Here is a 16,224-nt window from a genome sequence, read left to right on the forward strand (position 1 = left end):
TTCCATGAAAAATTGGCAGAACATGACTTCTGCAGCCGTCACAGAAGCCTGGGCAGTCCGAGCCGATGGACTTGTGCCAAAATACTGCTCCACAGACTTGAAGGTCCTGCATTTAACTATTCAGTCTTTATGTGCCTTGGTTTGGAAATGCAATTTCAGGTCATAAAAACATGAAGCTGCCACTTTAATGTGCTTTCTGCACGGAACACAGAGCGAATATTGGGGGCCATTCGAAGACGCCTGGATCCATCCTTTGTATTCTCCATCCAGAGTTTCCCATTCCTTCAGATGTTTTCCAGTTCCAGCATGTTTTCTCTTTGCCATTGCGTTTCCAGATCCCATTTTTAAAAGATAAAACTTGTCAAATTTGATGTACACACGAGGACCACTCAACTACAAATGACCGAAAAAACCACGTGCAACTATAAAACCACATAAATCGAAAATAGTTCCATTTCATTGAGCATACATGTTTGAAAAAATAAATGGTGGATGCTAAGAAAATTTTCTCGGAGTAACGGAAAAAATCTCTGATACAAAACATAATTTTCCCATATGAAAATCAGTGTACGCTGTATTAACCAAAAAATTGCATTTCCCTGTACAAAATACGGGGAAACCGTATAACTTGACATATATGTCGTAATCTGTAGGTGCTAAAGAAGCCTAACGACCTTCAAGGCTATTAACACCGCTCACACCCGGCCTCCAGTGACCCTAACACCTACAGGATGACTGAGCGAGTCAACGACCCATGTGACCTCAATGACTCTCCTTAGGGTTGGTTTTGGTCCACTGGAGGATAAATACCTGGAACTCCGCACTAGTCAGACAGAACTGAAGAAGTCTTTCGGATGAGAGGTGAAACATCTTCAAGGATTTCAAGCAAGTCCAGTTGCCTTCTTTAGCACCTATGGATTCCCCCTTCTTTGTGTCTTCATACTGCAGGACCTGAGGATGATCATGGTTCTTAGAATGCTGTTTTGAGGGACTTTTTTATCTCCTAGTTCAGGGTCCTGCGACCCTGTAGAACAGGATAAGTGGCTACAGATAACGGATGGATGGATAGTTCAGGGTAGGTTCTCTCCCAGCACAAGAGGAACCCTGAGTGATGGAAGTGTACAGTGATTGGTGGAGCACAAGCCAATGCAGCACCAGCAACAGCCATTTAAAAAAAAATCCATGTAAAATGTTAGCTGTGTAAATAAACACAACGTTATTGTTAAAAAAGAAAAAATGGACAAATGGGCCGACAGTGAAGTCCAGGCTTCTTCTTCTTGTGTGTCACGCAGAAATTACATTGCTAGACCAACCATTGGCTGGCTCACATCACTTCAGCATTCCTACTGGTGGGTTTTTCCTATCAATGAGTCCTTCAAATTGTGGAATGGTGTTTTACAGGCATCTAAAAAAACGGAGTTAGCCGTAGTAGTGATGGGGCGTTGGCCTCAGGACCTCGACATCACCTGACACAGCTCCCTGAAGAAGGCAACCCTGGAAACAGAAGTGATATCTAGGCCAGGCTAAAGGCTAACCTCAGCAGATGGTCCATCCCTACCATTTTACTCACCAACTTCTGCTCAATCCAAACCAAATGGACTGCTGCATCTTCATTTTCACCGAAACGTGGATCCAGAAAAACATTCCTGACTCACTATTCAGCTGGATGCACTTTAATGCTGTACCTGGGAAGACTCATGGTGTGGTTTATAGAACTACACAAACATGGACTGGAGTGTGAACACTGTGGTAGTGTGAACTATTCGCATACCTGAGTCTTTAGTGGTAAAATCTGGATCATTCTATCTGCTTCACATCTGTGTCCCTGTGCACATCCCTCCAGAAGCTCATACAGAAGAAGCGCGAGTCAGTGAGTAGATTACAGACTGCACAGCCAGATGCTTCTGGGGACTTTAATCTTTAATCAGATGAACTTCACATTTCAAACACATCGCATTTGCAACCAGCATCGCTGTCTGATACGGGAACTGCAGCGAATCAGACCACAAGACCACTCTGAAGACAGTGGAGAACACCATGGGGTGATGTACTTCTGCCTCCGCAATGGGACACAGACCACAAACTCTGCCACAGTCAAGCCACCATAATAGTAGCTGACCACACCCATCCCACCTATCAACTTCAGCAGAAGAACAGCTTCCTTCCACAAGCCCTCAGTGATAAACTTCCACACGCCTCCATCACACACCAGCCACTTTAATCCCTCTGTCTCGTGTTGGTTTTCGTTACTGTACCAACCACCTGCACCAGTGTTACCTGTCTGACAGGTGCACCACAATACACACTTAGTCACTCTTCACCATTTCTTACACAGTCTGATATTCATCATGTTTTCTCCAAAAATATCCAATCCACCATTTTTAACCGGGTTTGGCCTGAGAGTGAAGCTGGGTATCAGATTGATGCCATTTCTAGTTCAGATACAACTCAATATAGTCTCTGTACACTTTAGTCCAAACATTACACTGGCTTTTTACTCATTTTCAATAGAAAGGTGACAATATTTCTGGAGGTAACTCTATACAGGGGCTGCGGGCAGCACAGTGGTGTAGTGGTTAGCACTGTTGCCTCACAGAACGAAGGTTATGTGTTTGAGCCCAGTGGCTGGCAGGGGTCTTTCTGTGTGGAGTTTGCATGTTTTCCCTGTGTCTGTGTGGGTTTCCTCCAGGTGCTCTGGTTTCTTCCACAGTCCAAAGACATGCAGTTTGGTTAATGTGGGGCAGCTAGCGCCTGAGGTTGGGCTGAAGTGCCCTTTAGCAACCTAACCCCCTACTGCTTCCTGGGTGCTGTAGCATAGCTGCCCACTGCTCTGGGTGTGTGTGTGTGTGTGTGTGTGTGTGTTCACTGCTTCAGATGGGTAAAATGCAGAGAGGAATTTGAGTGTGCACGTCACAAATAAAGTTGTTCTTTAACCCTTTGATGCAAAACATGGGTCAAAAGTGACCCGGCTGAGTTTTTATCTTCTATATCTTTGCAATAAATTAATTCCATCATTCAGTATTCAAGGTATTCCTCAATTAACTTGTTTTTGATCATCATACATCCTTATTTTATTTTTTCCTTTCTTACTTTTTGAATAAAAACCCTTTTTGTATCACTACCCTTCTAATGCACAACATGGGTCAAAAACGACCTGCATTCATTTTCCAGGTTATTTCATGTATGGCTGAGTGTTTCTATCATATACTTTTGAAATAAATTCATTTTGTCATTTACTTTTCCAAATATGCAGTAAATATCTTGTTTTTGTTTAGCACAAATCATCATTTTTATTTTTCCTTTCTTAAGTTATGAACAAGCACAGCTTTTGTAATTCTACATCAAGTTTACACACATGGGTCAGAACCGACCCGCATGCATTTACTCCAGCGTTTGGTGGGAACTGTGAATTGCGCTTGTGTCGGACATTTCACAGCTCAGCACGGCGCCCTTTGCCCATCTCATACATGCAAGGAATGTTTTTCAATTGTTCTAACATTACCTTAGAAAAAAATCGATGATGTTTAGGTTCCCTTGAGAGTGAGTCGATTACCTGTCAGAAAGTTACAGTAATTACTATTAGCTACCGAGCTGTCGACATATTCTACTTTAGTTAGCTAATTTTATTGTAGTTGGCTTAGCTAACGACATAGTTAATAAATAAATAACTGGCCCCATTCACTGCTAAAGTAATTACTTGAAACAAATTATTATTATAGTATTAAGACATTTAATTTTAAATCACACTTGGATGACCCATGTGTAGTAATATAAAAAGTATTTTTGTTCATAAAGTAGAGAAAATTAAATTAATGATTTGTGGTAATTAAAAACAAGATATTTAAAGAATACTTGGAATATTCAATCATAAAATAAATTGATTTCAAAAGATAGAGCAAAGAAAAACTCAGTCAGCATGAAATAACCTGGAAAATGAATGCGGGTCATTTTTGACCCATGCTGTGCATTAGAAGGGGCGTGCATATGTTTTGCATCAAAGGGTTAATATTAAAAAAGCACAAGATGTTTGAGTTGTTCATCTTGTTCTTTTGTTTCCCCATACATCTGTCTCTTTCTTTCTTCTGTGTGTGTGAGAGAGAAACTCTATTTCCTGGTTCATGTGCGTTCACATTCTGTGAGTCAGCAGAGTGGGAGGAGCTTCTCAGAGTGTGATCATAAATACTCATTATGCTCAGTGAAATCAGTTATGTACTGTTTTCCTCGACACACACATGCACACACACACACACTGTGGAACAAGGAACTAACACTTATTAAACATGGTGAAGGGTGTGGCCCAGAAACATTCAGTGAGTATTGATATGAAAAATAAACACAAGCTGAGCTCTCAGAGTGGAACATTGTGTGTGTGTGTGTGAGAGAGAGAGTGTTAATGACTGGAATATAGGGGTAATGTTTAGAACCTCGGCTAAGGAGTGTGAGAGGAATGTCAAACCTGCACTAATGTGTTACTCCTCAATCTGTGGTATGAATTTGTGGAAAATTTGAGAAAGTCGAATTTTTTTCCTTCTCCCCAAAAATGGTTAGGGTCAGTCTTGGGGTTTGGGTGGGGTTTTTTGGTTTTTTTTTTGGGTAAAAAATTCTGAAATGGTTGTGAAGTCCAATTCCTGAGGCACACACTCGTGAGCAGGTGCTGTAGGAGGAGGCATTGGAGGTTGGCAGAGATGCTGTAGCTTTTCATGGTTCCCTGGCAACAGTGACACATTAATGCATTAATGGTGGCTGTGTTCAGCTGCACCATATGCTGTCTTGATCAAGTTCACCAGTTCACTCTGATCTCTTCCACTGGTCTCTCCAGCTCTTCTGCAGTAATGACACAATTCTTGATGTTTTCTTTGATGCAGTTTTTGTAATGCTGCTTTGTATGACCCTGAGGTCTCTGGCCATGTGATAAAGTGTACAGAACTTGGAAAGATATGCAACAGTCCTCCATGGAGATTATAGAGCCGGTCCAGCCAAGCTGGGCCTTCAGGATCAAGAATGCATATGTGGAATTGCTGAAGCTGTCTGATGTGCTTCCTGTCTCTCATCTGCAGAAGAGGCTGGCGAGGACTACTGCTTTGGACACGTTGGCCTTGGTGAACAGCTCATCTTACGCTGGTTCATTACACGGCATTGTGACCGAACTAAGGACTGGCTGGCATCACTGATCCTTGTTATCACCTTGTCTGGAGAGCAGGCTAATGAAATTACACTCCTGCAGTATTTGAAATGGGCCATTGATTTGAGTTTGGTGCCTTTGATTAAGATACTCATTGGAGCTACTGAAGAACCCAGAATCAGCTGCTGAAGAGTTTTGTTAAGGCTGATGCTCAGAACAAAAAGACAAGAGACTTCCACAAAGTGGTTGCAACAATATGGTCAGGAGGTCTGACACTGTACAAGCCATGAGGGCAAATTCTTCCACAAATAAGGCTTCAGTGAGCAGACTCTCAGTAGTCTTAGTCCAGACATTCATTCTGCATAGGTCAAACAGAGAACCTTCCAGTCTGTGAGAGAAACATTGTATGTAGTATTTATTCTAATATCTAACAACAGGAAGTCCTGCAATAGATTGGTGAGCTGCCTAGGGCTTGCCCCACCTCTTTCTCAAAGTCAGCTGGGCTTGGTTACAGCTGCCCCACGACCCTGATGGATAAGCGGCAGAGATAATGGATGGATGGATAACAACAGGATCTTGATCAAACATCCAGAAGTGTTGGCCAGTATACAGGAAGTGGGACTGCTTGAGTGGAGTTTAATGCCAGTAATATCAGCTAACTCCACTGCTAACATTCAGAATGTGTGTTATTTTCAGGGTGGTGTAATGGTTAACACTGTTGCCTCACAGCAAGAAGGTTCTGGGTTCAAACCCAGTGGCTGATGGGGGCCTTTCTGTGTGGAGTTTGTATATTCTCCCCATGTCTTTGCTTATAAACTTTTGACAAAGGAACATTTTAACCCAAGAGCTTAAACCCATGATTTCTTAGTCCTGTAAATTTAAGCTTAAGAACCTTTAAAACTGAGAACTTCTAAGGTTCAGGAGAACTCTGTCTTTTAGGCAGAGTGGAGTTCTGATATTTCAACTAAAGTAGAGCGACCCAGAGTAAATAAAGTAATATTATGTAATTAACAACAACAACAACAGCAACAAAATATAATTCATGAAATTAGATAAAACTAAAATCAAATTTGGGGAATTTTAAGCCTTTATTCATCACATGTACATTAGAGCTCAGTGACAGTCTTCCTCTGAATTTATCCCACAGCAGTGGGCATTTAGAGACCTTAATTAAGGTCAAAGGACTGGAAACCAGAGGTTTAAATTGTGATACATGAAAGGTGGGGTGAACACGTCACATGGTGAGTGGTAATGCCAGTCTAACAGAACATGGGTTGATTACCTTTTTGATGAGGAAGGGTCCAAGGAACCTGGGTGCCAGCTTGCGAGAAATGGCCCTAAGTGGTAGGTGGCATGTGGAAAGCATAACTCATTGACCCACTCGGTAGGTGGGTGCCTTGGAGCAACGTTTGTCGGCCTGCTTCTTGGATGCGAGTGCGGCGTGAATAAGTCTTCTCTGGGCCAATGCCCACATTCTCCTGCAGCAGTGTATAAAGGCCTGGGCTGATGGTATGGTGACCTCCTCCTCCTGGCTGGGGAACAGTGGTGGTTGGTACCCTAGTGAGCACTGGAACGGAGAGAGACCTGTGGCAGAGGAAGGGAGAGTGTTATGTGCGTATTCGATCCAAGGTAGGTACTTGCTCCAAGAATTGGCATCCCTGGATGCCATGCACCTGAGTGCAACCTCCAAAGCCTGGTTAGCCCATTCTGCCTGGCCATTGGTCTGTGGGTGGAAGCCTGAGGAGAGACTACAGGTGGCCCCGATGAGTTTGCAGCAGGCTCTCCAGAACTGTGTAGTGAACTGAGGACCCCAGTCAGAAACAATATCGGTAGGCAGACCATGTAGGCAGAAAACATGGTGGATGAGTAGTTCTGCGGTCTCTTTGGCTGAGGGGAGCTTGGGCAGAGGAATGAAATGGATGGTCTTAGAAAAACGGTCAATGACAGTGAGGATGCATGTATTGCCACCTGAGTTGGGGAGTTCTGTGATGAAGTCCAGGGCGATGTGAGACCAAGGTCAATGCGGAGTAGGAAGGGGTCTTAGTAAGCCGGCAGGGGGTCGATTGGCTGTCTTATTCCGGGAGCATGTGTCGCAGCCTGCTACGAACTCCTGGACGTCCTCCTAGATAGATAGCCGCCAAAAGTGGCATGGTGGTGTAGTGGTTAGCATGGTTGCCTCACAGCAAGACGGTTCTGGGTTCGAACCCAGTGGCTGACGAGAGCCTTTCTGTGTGGAGTTCGTATGTTCTCCCCATGTCTGCATGGGTTTCCTCTGGGTGCTCTGGTTTCCCCCACAATCCAAAGACATGCAGTTAAGTTGATGTGGGGTGGCCTTGGGCTGAGGCAAGGCAAGTTTATTTCTATAGCGCATTTCATACACAGTGGCAGTTCAATGTGCTTTACAGAGGTAAAGGCAAAACACTAAACAATAGAAAATAAAATTACATAAAATAAAGAGGGAAGAAGAGAGAAAAAAATAATAAGAATTAAACAATAGTAGAAATACAATAATAAAATGAAGTAAAAGTTCAGTAAAAAACAGCAGAATAAAATGGAATAAAAGTTAAGTAAAGTTTAAAACATGAAAAGACTGTAAAAGTTAAGTAAAGCTTAACCCTGTGTGGTCTAGCTGTCCCCCACCGGGGACATTTCAATGTGTTCGAAACAAACGCCTGGCTCTCGCAAGTTTTTATCCTAGAAACATATATGTGGCACCACCAGAAAGCTTGATTCTTCTAGTTTTCAAATATATGTTTTTATTACCATTATTAAAGCTGGAGATTTTGTAAGGGGAATAAAAAGAAATCCAAGACTTTGTCATACCTCAGAGGATTATTTCTCAGTGACGGCCACACCTTTCGCCTATTGACATGATAACCACACAAGCTATTCAAGACGTCATTCGCCATTTCATAGGTGAGAACACGCCCCACCTCTCCGCTCTCGCATGTACACTTGTATTTACTTTTTCTTTTTTTGTAATCTCATGTTACTGTAGTGATGTTTTGATGTTGTCTCATTACTCAGCAAACAAAGGATTTTGCCTGTGCTGGGGCAGGATACTTACTTAGGCCCTGTCCACACGGCAACGGATTCAGGTGACTCCGATACAATTGCTTATCATTTAGGCCTGGCGTCCACACGGCACCGGCGTTTTGGGTGCCCAAAACGCAATCTTTTTGAGAACGGGTTCCAGAGTGGAAAGATCTGGCAACGTTGCCATTGTGAAGTCATCTGGATGAGTAGAACGGATTTGTTTATGATGACGTCACAACCACATGACTGTGAGTGCTTCACGCCGGGTAGAAGTGTAACGAACTCGATGCGAGTTGTCAACAAATCCTATAACTTGGTTCATGAAACGCGCTTACAAAATATTTTCACTGTGAATATTTATTGTGTAATGGTGCAAAGTGAGAGAGAGAGAGAGAGAATAGCCCTTAGGGCAGAGTCAATCCCACCAGCAAAAATAGGGAAAAAAAGGCACGATCTCACCTCTTCAGATGTTGGTTTAAATCCTACAATACATTCCTCAAAAAGGGCGTAGAAGAGCAAATTAATCCATCAACGTGTAGCATTCAATTTATTCTGGACCATTAAAGACGCCACCTTCCGTGTAGAATCATACGTCATCCTCGCCGCCATATTGGATAGGTCAAAGCGGAGAATAAAGATTCATGTGCTGCGTTTAACTGTACCAACAGGTTTACCGTCCAAACGAGATCACATGGGATTACCTTTCACAGGTGAGAAACAACAAATTAATCCATCAACGTGTAGCATTCAATTTATTCCGGACCATTAAAGACGCCGCCTTCCGCGTAGAATCATACGTCATCCTCGCCGCCATATTGGATAGGTCAACGCGGAGAATAAAGATTAGCTGCGTTTAACTGTACCAACAGGTTTGCCGTCCAAACGAGATCACATGGGATTACCTTTCACAGGTGAGACTGGAAAAATACTTTTCATTGTATTTGGTCATTATAATGTAATTTTACAAACAGATTTTCCTGACTTTGTGGCTAATATGAAGTCTCGCGCATAATAGTTTATGCGCATGCATCCTTACTTCTTCTATTGTTCTGGTGTCTCCGAAGGGACCATCTTACAGCGCCCCTAGAGGTGTGGCATGTGTCTCATCTCATCTCATCTCATCATCTCTAGCCGCTTTATCCTTCTACAGGGTCGCAGGCAAGCTGGAGCCTATCTCAGCTGACTACGGGCGAAAGGCGGGGTACACCCTGGACAAGTCGCCAGGTCATCACAGGGCTGTGTGGCATGTGTATTGCATCGTTTTCAGCAAGCATTGCGTTGCCATATGGACCTGATATTTTACTGATCGTTGCCCATTTGGATGCGATATATTTTTAAATAACATCTCGTTGTCGTTGTCGTGTGGATGTAGCCTTAGGCTTTTGTGCTGCTGAGAGCTATTGACAGGGGGGTGTGAGAACCATTGACAGCTATCAAAAAGGGGGAGGTGATAGTTGAAGGTGTGAGACACCCAGGGCCGCTGACAGCTTTGGCTGGGCCCGGGACAAAATGCTCTGAATGGGCCCCCCCCCCGGGCCAACCCACACACACACCCACCTCTCTTATCCCAGTCTCTACTCACGCGATTGGGGTGCTCTTGAAGGAGCAGCGATGGACGAGGGATTTCGGGCAGGGCTGGGGGCGAACATAGTATACTGTGCGTGCGTACTGTCCAGTGTGAAAAGCAGAGAAGAACACACCGCTCGAGAAACGGCGGGATATGATTGCGGGCTAATGTGAATATTCTTAGCTTCAATCAGATATATGAAACACAATGTTATTAAGCCGTTGTGGTTATGAAATGATTCAATGCCCTGTGCGTTTGATATGGTGTTCAGTGTGACTTGCTCTCCCCTCGTTTGTAACATGAATTGCGTGCCGCGCGTGCCTTGGTTGGGGTTACTTTACGGGGCTGGAAAAAGTTGGCTGTGTCTTACCTGGCTCAGCTGCCCCACTGCCTTTGCTAGTACCTGCTGCATCATCCGAATCTTTTTTAAAATATTTATGCAGTGAGCCCCTGAGTCTCTTGGTTTCTTCCTCTCTTTTTCTCTTTTCTTTTCTGTGCTCCTGACTTGTGCATGTTGGCAAATGGCACACACGCTGATTGTCGAAGCGTTTTTTTCCCCTTAAAGGTGGGGTATGAGATTTTGGAATAACGGTTCCCACAAGCCATATTTTGAAAAGAAACACGCCTGCCCTCACCATGCTCCCCCCCCGCGTCTCCACCCCCCCTCCCCCTTATAAAGCCTGAGAAAGTCAGCCTTTATAATGGGTGTCTATTGCGTTACACACCAGTGGAGCAGAGTGTAGAGAGCTTGGAAAAATAGCTCAAACTTTCTCATTTAAACTGTTTTCAGCCCCAATTTTCACTCCACACACATAATTTTCTCAAAAGTAGTAGCCACACTTGTCCTAATTCACACAATGTGTCTACCTACATGATAGGACTTGCAGTTTTTGAATGAGAAGCCTGAAAGTGAGGAGAGCACAGCCGCGCTGCCCCATAGACTGCCATTATAAAACTTGGCAGAAAAGTCACTCGTTTTTAACTCGCTCTAGTGACCTCATTTTTTACACTACAGACAAAATAAATTACATCAGTGTGTTCAGGAGAGCCTTGTGGCGCTCACTGTAAAAGAATTTTGTGAATATCTCCTTCCGTTTTCGTGTAAATCCCCGTTGTTTGGAGGGAGCGCACTGAGAGAATCCTGTGACACTCTGCTCGCAGCGCGTGGGTTGGGGGAGGGGCTGCTTGCTCTCTCACACACACACAGAAGGGACGGGCTGAAAGAGTCAGACCAAACCATTTTTGCATTAGGGGTGGTAGGGGGTTCTTGACACCTTTTTCAAAGACAATAAAGGCAAAAGATCTAGAAATCATTTATTGAATGCAAATATAGCACATTTCTCCCCCAAATCAACACATTTTGAAATGAAATAAAATAATCACAACTTCATGAGAGCCCAGTTCTGGGCCCCCCCCCCATTCCTGGGCCCGGGACAACATACCCGTTTGTCCCCCCCTGTCGGCAGGCCTGGAGACACCCATTTATCAATATGTCTGAGCAAGAGGCCAAGAAAAAAGCACATAGTACAAAGATTTAGTAATTAGCAATGTAATCACAAAATATTTTTTAATGGTTTTTTCACTGCTATGCAACCAGCGCTTGTGATCATAAGATACAGGCTTCAAAATCTTTGGCCCTATACATTTATTGTGTGTTTTTGTACAAAGCGTGATGACCTTTGAAAATAGTATTTTGCCCATGTTGTATTTGAACTACATTTAAATAAAAACTACTTTTTATTCACTCAATTTATTCTCATTTTGTTATTGCAGAGGGTTTCCAGATTATAATAATATGTGCCACTTTTGCATGGATGTTTTCAGTTAGATGAAATACTTAAAGAATGTGAAGGTGTAGTGCAGTGCAAGAAAATGTCTGAATGGCCCAGGATCTGTAAGGGTTAAAACATGTAAAGATGATGATATTTATCAGTTAGCAGAAAGCATCTGAGAACAGCTTGGTATTTAGTCTAGATTTGAAGCTGCCAACAGCAGGAGCATTTTTGATGTCCTCTGGCAGTTGGTTCCATAGCTGTACTGCATAGTAGCTAAAAGCTGCTTCACCACACTTTGTTTTAACAACAGGTTTTACCAGTAAATTTTTCTGCTGCAATCTGGTAGATCTGATTGGGTTAGGCCGCTGCAACATATCAGAGAGGTAATTGGGCCCTGTACCATTTACACTACGTTCAGACTGCAACCTGAAACGACCCATATCCGATTTATTGTGAAATCCGATTTTTTTGTTAGGCCGTTCACATTACCAATTATGTGAGACTTGTATGCGATCTCCAATATGAACGGAAAACGACCCAAAAGTGTCCCGCATGCGCAAATTGACACGTAATATAAGCACATCTACGTAATATGTAAACAAAAAAAAAAAGCGCACTCTTCAAGTTTACAAGTAAAGCATGGAGATGAGGCGAGACCTGGCAATGTGGTTTTTGTGGCGGCGGCGGAACTCGCACAATAATCTGATTAATGTGGGCAGCGACTAATGAGACCGAAGGTGTCAAATTACTGGAAATTTCCAGAACAATCTTATAATCTTGTAATACAGGACGGTTTAACATCCAGGTCCCTACCAAATCCACCATTAGCTTCAGTGCTTAATTTGTAAAGTGGGAGGTCCCGGAGCGCAGAGGATGAGTGGCTCCGGTGCGAAAAAAAAAGAAGGGGGGGGCGCTTCTGGGCATATATTGTAATAACACTGCAAATTAAGTTCATCTGCGAAAAACCCCGCTCACACTCTGCACTTGAGATAGGGACAGTGTTGATCGCGGCCAAGAGGCCCTTCAGTTCATCTGGGATGAATTCTCCATTACTTTCCCTGAATTCCCTGAATGCCCTGATGACATGTTGTGGGTCATTGATGCAAAACTGCTGGCAGAGCGCTCCCACTTCTTTTCCCCTGAACAGCGCATCTTCCTCCCGCGGCCATGGAAGTGTGCACCCTCCTTTTCCATAATATACAAACAGATATTTTGTGGATGTCGTTTCATGAGAGAAATCACCAACAAGACAGATATCAAAATCAGACATTAACACTAAATAAACTTGCATTTATTTATTTAATTATTTGGTTTTTTTTTTTTGTTACATAGTCAAGAGAGGTGGCGGATCACCCGATCCAGTGTAAATAGCTGCCAGAGCCAACGTCCGAGGTTCTGGAGCGAGCTCCGGCTTGCTCCCCCTCAAATTAAGCCCTGATTAGCTTGATCAATTCTATAAAAGTCTATTTAAATTCTGAAAACTGTACAAATGTTGTTGTTTTCCACCAAAGAGGCGGGATTAGCCAACGCAGAATAGTGACGTTTGTCTCTTGTTGATGACATGTAGGTCGCATGAATGCGACCTGTCCGGTCAGACTGCAGTCGCATGTGAAAATATCGGATATGCATCGGAATTAGGACCACATATCCAAGCGGCCTGGGTCGCATGTGAAAAAATCGAATCTGTGTTGTTTAGATTGTCAATAACGAATCAGATACAGGTCGCATATGGGCAAAAAAATCGGATATGGGTCGTTTCAGGGTGCAGTCTGAACGTAGTCTTAGAGATTTGTACACCAGCAGCAATGCTTTAAAGTCAAGGTGCCCTTGAGCAAGGTACCTAACCCCTGACTGCTCCCCGGGTGCTCTGGTGTGGCTGCCCACTGCTCCGGGTGCGTGTGTTCACTGCTTCAGATGGGTTAAATGCAGAGGATGAATTTCACTGTACTTGAAGTGTGCATGTGACAAATAAAGGTTTTTTTTCTCTTTTTTAAGAAAAGCGCTGCTGAATGAGAGCCAGGGTTCAGACGGCTCCCGGATGACAGGCCAGCTTGGAACCTTGACCCCACTGCAGCACCTGAGTTCACACATGACAGGGAACAAACAGATGGTTACGAGGAATATGGTTGGAGTTACCTTCACCGGGGTCCTGCTCCAGGGCCTTCTGCACGAGCATCTCAACTTCTAGAATAGCGGCTCCCACCAGGCAGCATGGAGGAAGGATAGTCTCAGGTGGCTTGTACTCCTCTTGGTGGGAAGAGAACATCCTGGACAGGGCATCAGGTTTACCGTTCTTGGAGCCTGGGCGGTAGGAGAGCGTGAAGTTGATTTGGGGGAAGAAGAGAGACCAACGGGTTTGATGAGAGTTGAGATGTTTGGCAGCCTTGAGGTACTCCAGGTTTTTATGGTCAGTCCAGACTAGGAATGGGAGGTCAGACCAATCAAGCCAGTGCCTCCACTCCTCCAAGGCTAGTAGTTCTCGGTCGCCAATGTCATAGTTTCGTTTGGCTGGGGATAGCCGGTGGGAGAAGAAGGAGCATGGGTGGACCTTGTTGTCATTGGCCCTCTGGGATAGGATGGCTCCAAAACCTGACTTGGAAGCATCAACCTCGACAATAAACTGCTTGGTAGATTCGGGTATGGTGATGATGGGTGCTGTGGTAAACCTGTGCTTGAGACTAGAAAAGGTTTTCTCTGCTTCCTCCCCCCTCTTGAACTTGGTCTTGGTCGAGGTCAGGGCTGAGAGAGGTCTGGCCACTGTGCTGAAGTTGCGGATGAAACACCTGTAAAAGTTGGTGAACCCCAGGAAGCACTGGAGCTCTCGTCTCGAAGATGGGGTGGGCCAGTCAGCGACTGCCTCCAGCTTGAGGGGGTCCATCTGGATCTTGGCTGGTAAAATGATGAATGCCAGGAACGAGACAGAGCCTTGGTGGAACTCGCTCTTCTCTGCCTTAATGAACAGCTTATTCTCCAGCAGGCGTTGAAGAACCTGCCGGACATGACCCCAATGTTCCTCCAGGGAGCAAGAGAAAATCAAGATATCATCCAGGTCTGTGAAGATTCTCAGTCATCCAGGTCATAGTAACTGTGGGTGGTAAAAGAGAGCAACTGGACTTGCTTGAAGATTCTTGAAGACGTTTCACCTCTCATCCGAAAGGCTTCTTCAGTTCTGTCTGACTGGTAGGGAGTATCAGGTATTTATCCTCTCATGGATGAAAAGCTCATCTAAGGTGTCGTTGAGTCATCCTGTTGGTGTGGGTCACTGGGGGCTGAATGTGAATGGCCTCGAGAGTCGTTAGGGTGATCAATGGATTGCCCGTTAAGGTGATCAATGGAATGCGGATTCTCTCTGTCCTCCTGTGAGCCACTGAAAACAGCTGGGTTTTGGTGTGCATTCAGTTGTCTGGGAAGTGTGCCAAGGACTGCATTGTAGGTGGCTGATAAATTATGCCTTAGACCCCCACCTCTGTTCGGTGATGGCCGTTCCAGGTTGACAAAAATGGCTTCTTTAACTCCTCGCTCATACCAACAATCCTCTCTGGCTAAAATGCGAACATTGCAATCCTGAAATGAGTGTCCTTTGTTGTTAAGATGAAGGTAGACAGCAGAGTCCTGGCCTGAGGAACTGGCTCTCCTGTGTTGAGCCATACGCCTGTGAAGCGGTTGTTTGGTTTCACCAATATACGAGTCCGTGCATTGCTCACTGCACTGAATTGCATACGTGGTGTATGCAATTCAGTGCAGTGAGCAATGCACGGACTCGTATATTGGTGAAACCAAACAACCGCTTCACAGGCGTATGGCTCAACACAGGAGAGCCAGTTCCTCAGGCCAGGACTCTGCTGTCTACCTTCATCTTAACAACAAAGGACACTCATTTCAGGATTGCAACGTATGCATTTTAGCCAGAGAGGATCGTTGGTATGAGCGAGGAGTTAAAGAAGCCATTTTTGTCAACCTGGAACGGCCATCACCGAACAGAGGTGGGGGTCTAAGGCATAATTTATCAGCCACCTACAATGCAGTCCTTGGCACACTTTCCAGACAACTGAATGCACACCAAAACCCAGCTGTTTTCAGTGGCTCACAGGAGGACAGAGAGAATCAGCATTCCATTGATCACCTTAACGGGCAATCCACTGATCACCCTAACGACTCTCGAGGCCATTCACATTCAGCCCCCAGTGACCCACACCAAAAGGATGACTCAACGACACCTTAGATGAACTTTTCATCCATGAGAGGATAAATACCTGATACTCCCTACCAGTCAGACAGAACTGAAGAAGCCTTTCGGATGAGAGGTGAAACGTCTTCAAGAATCTTCAAGCAAGTCCAGTTGCTCTCTTTTACCACCCACAGATATCATCCAGGTAAACAAAGACAAAGGTGTTAAGAAAGTCCCTCAAGATATCATTAACCAATGCCTGAAATACCGTGGGCACGTTAGTCAGGCCGAAAGGGACTACGAGGTACTCATAGTGGCCTGTGGTGGTGTTGAAGACCGTCTTCCACTCGTCCCCTTCCCTGATCCTAACTAGGTGATAGGTGTTGCGTAAGTCCAGTTTAGTGAACATCTTAGCTCCCTGGAGTACTCCGAAGGCTGTAGTCATGAGCAGTTGTGGGTAGCAGTTCTTGACTGTGATGGCATTGAGACCTTGATAGTCAATGCAGGGCCGGAGCAACTTGTCTTTCTTCTCCACAAAGAAGAATCCTGCCCCTGC

Source organism: Neoarius graeffei, chromosome 6 (assembly GCF_027579695.1).
Source record: "Neoarius graeffei isolate fNeoGra1 chromosome 6, fNeoGra1.pri, whole genome shotgun sequence".
In the NCBI taxonomy this organism is placed as follows: domain Eukaryota; kingdom Metazoa; phylum Chordata; class Actinopteri; order Siluriformes; family Ariidae; genus Neoarius; species Neoarius graeffei.